This window comes from Cervus elaphus, chromosome 19 (genome assembly GCF_910594005.1).
Source record: "Cervus elaphus chromosome 19, mCerEla1.1, whole genome shotgun sequence".
In the NCBI taxonomy this organism is placed as follows: Eukaryota; Metazoa; Chordata; class Mammalia; order Artiodactyla; family Cervidae; genus Cervus; species Cervus elaphus.
In genome coordinates, this window is record NC_057833.1 from 73,856,444 (window position 1) to 73,863,565 (window position 7,122).

General features: G+C 54.6%; 1 protein-coding gene across 2 annotated transcripts in view; it reads right to left on the reverse strand.

Moving 5' to 3' along the window:
- The window catches only part of AGPAT3 (1-acylglycerol-3-phosphate O-acyltransferase 3), an 87,156-nt gene extending 83,487 nt beyond the window's left edge, over window positions 1-3,669 (reverse strand). Inside the window, exon 1 of one of the 2 annotated variants that reach the window (XM_043873931.1) lies at window positions 3,480-3,669. The gene's annotated coding sequence lies outside the window, so the exon portion shown is untranslated. Of the gene's footprint in view, window positions 1-1,038; window positions 1,063-3,479 lie in introns of those variants that run through there. The other variant, XM_043873933.1, reaches the window with a different exon arrangement.
- Window positions 3,670-7,122: the final 3,453 nt, after the last annotated feature.

Consider the following 7,122-nt stretch of genomic DNA (forward strand, 5'->3'; position numbering starts at 1 on the left):
GTCACAGCATCAAAGGACACATTTCTTTCAGTTTGCTAACACCAGCATCTACAATGTATCCTACCCATGACCTTCTAGCTGTGCTTGGGAAAAGACGTGGCCAATTAAAGCACAGTGTCCAGGGCCAAAGGCCGCAGCCCTGCAGTGGGGACTTGGGCCAACCTTCCCCGGGCATCTGCTCCTCCGCCTCCAAAGAGAAACACAGGTACGGCCGAGAGATTATCTGTGTTTCAGTTTCTGGCTCTTTGCTGGACACAGATAATCAGGGCATGGTGAATTCTTCTAAATAACTAAATAAGATTCTGTACAAGGCTGAACCAGTATTGTGTTTGCCTAAAATCCAGCATTTTGAAATGAGCAATTTAGGGCTTCTTAGGTGGCTCAGAGGTGAAGAATCCACTGGCAATGCAAGAGACATGGGTTTAGTCCCTGAGTCAGAAAGATCCCCTGGAGAAGGAAATGTCACCCCACTCCAGCATTCTTGCCTGGAAAATCCCGTAGACAGAGGAGACTGGTGGGCTACAGTCCATGGGGTCACAAAGAGTCAGCATGACTGAATGACTAAACAACAATGGCAACAATTTAGGATTACTTTTAAGATTATTAGGACGTGGTTTCAGAAACAACAGACTAAGTCCAAGTCATTTCACTTTACAACATGAAGCAACTTATTTAAAACCTCAAGCATTCTTTGGTTAACCAAAAGTAAAATCTATGAAACTTCCAAGCAATTGTTTTATGAAATTGAGTCCAACCTTCCTGTAACTGTACATTTCTCGATGAGAGGACTGAGTAAAGATTCCACGTCATACAGTACAAATCATTAAGAAAGAAACAGATAAAATGCAGCCAACTGCATCCAGTGCTTTGCTCTATAAATATTAATCAGCCGCAACTTGTAACAGTGAAATATTAGAGTTTTTGATGAGGCCCAAGAGAGGAGAGAAAAAGACAGAAGCAGAAGCCACTGCTTTTGCCCCAGGTGGACTCTGACGGAGTCAGGGCCTCACTGGTGACAGCAGGGGTCGGAGTACTAACCTCTGCTGAAGCTGATCTCTGAGTCTGCTCTGCTGGGTCAGGCTGAAGGCTGGTGGAAGGTGTGTGGTTTGGAGTCAAATGTGATTGGACATGTCGACGACACCCTCCCCACTCCAGAAAACCCAGTAAATCCAGCTCTTCTCAAACGCAGTTCTGGTTTTCATTTTCCCTGTTGATAGGGATTTCAACATTTCCCTCCCATCTCTGATTTGACTAGAGATAAAAGTGTTCACAGATGTTTAGCAGACTGATAGGGCTAAGAAGACAGGCGTCCAAGGATCTCAGTTTAGATTCTGGTCATGCCGATCTGTGACCCACTCTTCAGGAGGTCACAGAAAAGCCAAGAAACCTCTGGCTTTTCCCAGACCACTCTTCTCCAAGGCTGAAGTGCAATTCAGGGGTGTCATGTGTAAAGGCCTGATCCTGCATATCAGGAGCCACGCTAGCAAACGTGGGAAGCAGAAGTAAAAACAGACAGGCCAGGGTCTTCCCTGCTGGTCTGGTGGTTAAGTCTGCCTTGCAACACAGGGGACTGCTTCGATGGCTGGTCGGGGCACTAAGATCCCACACGCCGTGGAGCAAGGTAGTCCATGTGTTGCAACTAAGATCTGATGCAGTCGGATCTTATATAAATGAATAAATAGTTTTTAAAAATCACTTTGGTGGATACAGTTTTTCTAACTTCCAAAATAAACTACGTTCAGTTTGCTTCCCTGGCCCTGGCACCCAGACTCGTGACAGACACACGGACAGTCAGCTGGCCCACCCAGGCAGGGCAGAGTCCTTGCCAGAGGCGGCTCCTAGAACCCACACCCTGGCAACTCAAGTGTCCCCTGGGCCTCTTCCTTCACCTCCTGCCACTTTACCTGCTCCCGTACATTCTCCAGGCCACACTGCTCAGCCTCAAACCTCTGGACAGAGACGCCTGGGCAGGGCCCAACACAGCCAGTCTGCATGCACATGGAACATTTGTCCCCCTCCAAGGCCACAAGGGCCACGAGGCCCTGTGCATGCTGAATCTCAGTCACACTTGCGTGCATTGTGGAAGTCAGCCACATGGTGTGTATGAACCTCAATCACATGTCCTCTTTTTTTATACAATGTAATCAAGAAGGTTCCCTCCTGGCTGAGAAAAGGATACAGAAGTGAGTTGTAACAGGCCAACTCTGAAACTTTGAGGGAGAGGAAGAGTGGAGTCAGGATGGTCTAGAAAAGGGGAAATGATCCAATTAGAGAAAGTTCAGAGTCTCCCTGAGACCCGCCCCCCCCAGGAAGCTTTTCAACAGCAGAGGAAGCTGATTACCAGCCTGGGGGTGACTACAACCAGCCTGCAGAGCTGTCATTTAGAGCCCCAGGGTTCCCTTGGCCTCTCCCACGGCACACAGCCGCCACACACCACTCAGGATCTGGGGTCTCCAGGTGATTCCACCCTTAATATGGGTGTCAGTTCTCATTCTAGTCAGCCACAAGGCCAGCAGCCCCTTGTCATTTTTCCTTCTCATAAGATCGAATTTCCTACAGAAAGGAACCTAACTGCTCCAGTATTCTCTGAGAGGAGAAAAGTCTGGGGAACCATTTATAAAATCTTTTTCCCTATTTCACCCAACTTCTTTCAAAGTTTAAAGAAAGGAAGAAAGACGAGAGAAGAAGGAGAGACAGAGAGGACCTGCACATTTTTTGCAGGCAGCTTCATCTGCTAGTCATCCTCCCTTCCTCAGACCCCGGGAGGGCAACATCAGGCGTCCCTGGGCCCTCTGGCCGGCTCTGGGGGTGAAGGTGGCTTTCCTCCCAAACGGCTCTTGGATCATTGACCGGCCCCATCACCTGACTGGAACCGTGGAAATTCACAGTCGGCCTTTGGTCCAAACGCCAAAGTCAAATCTGAACGCTCAGCCCCACCACTGCTGCGCTGTCCCACCTGCAGCCCTCCCTCTGGGCCGAGCAAAAAGTGAAACTAACCCGTGGCCGCAGCGCGCAGGGTCGGGGGCGCGCACGGGGTCCCCGTTGCCAGCTCCCCGAAACCCGGCGGGGGCGCGTGGCGTCCACCCGGAGCAGAGGGGCCCAAGGAAGTCCGCGGGGCGAGGGGCAGGGGTGTCGTTCCCTCGCCCAGCCCGGCCGCCCGCCCGCCCCTCCTAGGACGCCCCGGCCCGGGCCGCGCGCCGCCCACCCCGGCCCAGCGCGCCCGGCTGCAGCGCCCCAGGCCGGCCGGCGAGGACGGGGACAGGCTTGGGCCTGGCCGGCGGAGGCCCCGGAGGCTGGGAGGGAACCCACGGCCCGCAGTCCCCAGTTCCGGTCCTCCAGCCCTCCCGCAGGCCCCGCGCCCGGCGGAGCGCAGCCGGCCTGCTGCGCCGCGGGGCCCGGGTGGGGGCGACCCGGGGAGGCAAGGGGGCCCGATCTCGAGCGGCGGGGAGGGGGCCGACCTCGGGGGCCGCGCCGCTCACCTGCAGCCGCCGCCACCTGCTCCTCGGCGCGCGTGGCCCCGGCGTCGCCTCCGCTCCGGGCCGCTCGGTCGCTGCGCTCCGGCCCTGGGCGCGCCCGGCCCTGCGTCGGGCCTCAGCGAGTGCGGCGCCCGCCGCCCCCGGCCCCCATCCCGCCCCGCCCGGCCCGCCGCCCTCCGCCCTCGGCCGCGCCGCCCCGCCACTTCCTGTGCGCGGCGATCCCACAGTTCCGCCGGCGCGCGGGGCGCGGGGACACGCGGGGGGGACACGCGGGGAGGGGACATGGGGCCCGCGGAGGGGACGCAGGGCGGAGACCGGCCGGGGGACGCGGGAGCACTAGGGGCGGCGGGGAGGGAATACGAGGGGGGAGGGGAGCGGGGACACGTGGGGGGGGACACGGGGGGTAAGCCGCGGGGACAGCGGGGGGAACGCGGGACGCAGGGAGACAGGGGGACATAGGGTTGGCGGCCTGGCCGGGCGCCGGCTGTGAAGGGACGGCCGGGGTCCAGTAACGGACGCGGCTGGAGGACCCGGCGGTCTTGGGGCGGCGGAGCACGTGGGTGCGGAACCAGCGAGGCGGTGGAGGGCGGGATTGGGGGTGGAGGGAGGGGACCCGTGGGGGGCACGCAGGGCATGCGTGCGGGGTGGGCCTCGGGTCAGGGGGGCTGCACGGTGGGGGCGGGGCACACGGGGTGGGGGAGACAGTACCACGGACAGTGCTGACCGCGTGGACGCCCCCTCCCCCCAGGGGCCCGGCGCGGGTACGGGGGGGGGGGTGTTACCAAGAATGAAGCCCCCCCGCCCCCCTCTCCCCGGTCCACGGTTGCCGCCGTGGGGGGGTCACGGGGGCTGTGGTGGGGACCGTCCTGGGAGCCACTGTTCCCACTGGTTTCAGACCCAAGTGGAGCCCCTTTGACTTATTTACAGTTGGCTCCCGGCTGGCAACCTTGTATCCTTGTATCCGCTTTTGACCATGGAGGAAGCTTCCCTGAATGGGGGTGGGGTTTGCCAGGGGGCCTTGGATCCGGCCTTGCTAGCCCAACCCCTCCCCGGTGGTCACTGACACTGTCCTCCCCTGGGAGGAGAACCACCAGAGCAGTTGGACAGGGCTGCCTGCGTCCCCTCAGGCACCTGGCCCAAGGGAGCGGCCAGGCTGCACAGAGGCAGAGGGTCGTCATCATCGCGGTGTCCTCCCAGTCCATGCTTCCATGTGGCCTGCCCTCTGCTTGAGTCCCCACGTCCAAAGTGGACCTCCTGAGCTTGGAGGAGCTTCATTTGAAAACTGCTTACAATACCAGGTGCTGTTGCTGTCTGCTGTGCCTTATTTTAAGCCTCCTCAAATTATTTCAGAAAACACCAACTAAAATAAAATAAACAGACCTGCACCTGTTCTACTCACAGTCCCTTATCCTTGAAAAAGGAGATATGTTTGCAATGTTCATGCGAATTTAGTACCTGTGAAGCCTGGGTCCTTGCACTGCCACCTGGACGCTACAGTTGAAGCTCCACAGGCACCTACAGATGTGTGTCCAGGGGGCTGTGACACAGCATGTATTTACAAAAAAAAGTAATAATAAACCTGAAACAACCAACAAGACACCTCACTTTAAAAAAAACACAAAACTCTGAAGTGTTCATTTAGCTATATTTTTCTTTTAAAACATTAAAATTGTAACTGATTCTATACGTGCTGACAGTACATAATCTCTGAGATTTAGACAAGATACAGAGCATTAAATATCTGACCATCCCTTTTCTGTATCAGAAGCAATGGATGAATATACACATTCAGAAAACTCCTGGAAGGAGAAACAAACTGTTGTTGGCTGTGCTGCAGTGAACTAGTAGTAAAGTTTAAATATATCATACCCACACACTTTATAATTACTTTTTAAAAACTGGATAAAATGTACCTCATCATTTGGACATTTGTGCATATATGTGCTAAGTTGCTTCAGTCACGTGCAACCTTATGGACCGTAGCCTGCCAGGCTCTGCTGTTCATGGAATTCTCCAGGCAAGAGTACTGGAGTGGGTTGCCATGCCCTCCTCCAGGGGATCTTCCCGACCCAGGGATCAAAGCCGCATCTTTTATGTCTCCTGCATTGGCAGGTGGGTTCTTTACCATGAGGGCCACCTGGGAAGCCCTTAGACATTTAATGCCCCCTTAATAGTTACTCTGAGATTTTAGATCAACTCAAAACACCATATTTGTCTCAACAGCATAAATTGTCGGCAATCTAATCTATATTCAATGGGAATCTATGATCACTCAGACCCCAGCTGAACAGAAATTTGCCCCTGGGAAAGCTCAGCTGAACACGCGAACAGGGTAAACATATAAAAGGAACTTGAAAGTGAGTGGAGCAGACCTGAGCTCCTGCTTGTGTTACCGGGAGATGTGGTCACCACTAGGGTTTACTGAGAGCCGTTATTTCACCTCCTTATCACAACAAGGCCACTGCTCTCATCCCATTTTACAATCGCAAAACTGAGGCCCAGCAAAGCTGCCCAACTTTTCCACAGGTGCACAGCCAGCAGCAGAGCCAGCAGCCTGGCTCCAGGCCCCAAACCACCCACAGGGACGGAGCTTCTCAAGAGTGCAGTAAGGGTGCTATCTTGCTAGGAAAGAAACTCAGGTCCCCGGCCTACTGAATTAAAATGGGGAAAGGATGAGTCTCACCTAGAATATTATGTATTATTATGCTTTATAATTATTATGTATTATTATGCTACATAAGGTATGTAGCGAGAGGTGGGGGGATTTTGCCATGAATAAGCCAAGAGAAAGTAGGGGCTGAGCACTGAAAATGGGTATGAGCCAGGCTCTGGGAGAAGGACTGTCCCGGTCGTTATCTGCTCTAATTCTTAGAACGAACTTGCTGGCATACCATGTCACAGAAAAGGAAACTAGAGCCTGAGAGGGGATCCCAAATCAAATGGCAGACAGCTGCTCACCCCAGGCCCAGAAGGGATCTTTCCAGCTCTGAGACAGTCTCATTGGGACCCTTCCTGTCAAGCCCAGCTCAGGAGCCGGGAGCAAAGGTGAGGGGCCAGGCGGGTCTGGAGATGGGCCATACCGCCTGACAGGTGTCTCCTAAAGTAGCCGGACAAACCGCCGGGGAACTGAGAGCTAAGGTATGGACTCTTAGTATTCTTTTTCTGTAAAACCAGGAGCTCCACACCAGGACTTCCATGATCCCAAGAATGTGCCAGGAGAGCCACAAGCCCTGGGGCTAATTCAAGCACTTTTGAAAGTCTGTAAGGCAAAGGACTTTCCTGGTGGTTCAGTGGCTAAGACTCTGAGCTCTCAACGCAAGGGGCCTGGGTTCAATTCCTGGTCGGGGAACTAGATCCCACATGCCGCAACTCAGATCCAGTGCAGCTGAATAAATAAAGAAAATTAAACATAAATATTAAAAAAGAGTGTTTGGGCTTCCCTGGTGGCTCAGTGGTAAAGAATCTGCCTTCCAGTGCAGAAGACACAGGTTCGATCCCTGGTGTAGGAAGATCTCACCTGCCACGGAGCAACAAAGCCCATGTGCCACAACCACTGAACTTGTGCTCTAGAGGCCATGTGCCCCAACTGTGGAGCCCATGTGCCATAACTACTGAAACCCGCACACCCTACAGGCCATACTCTGCA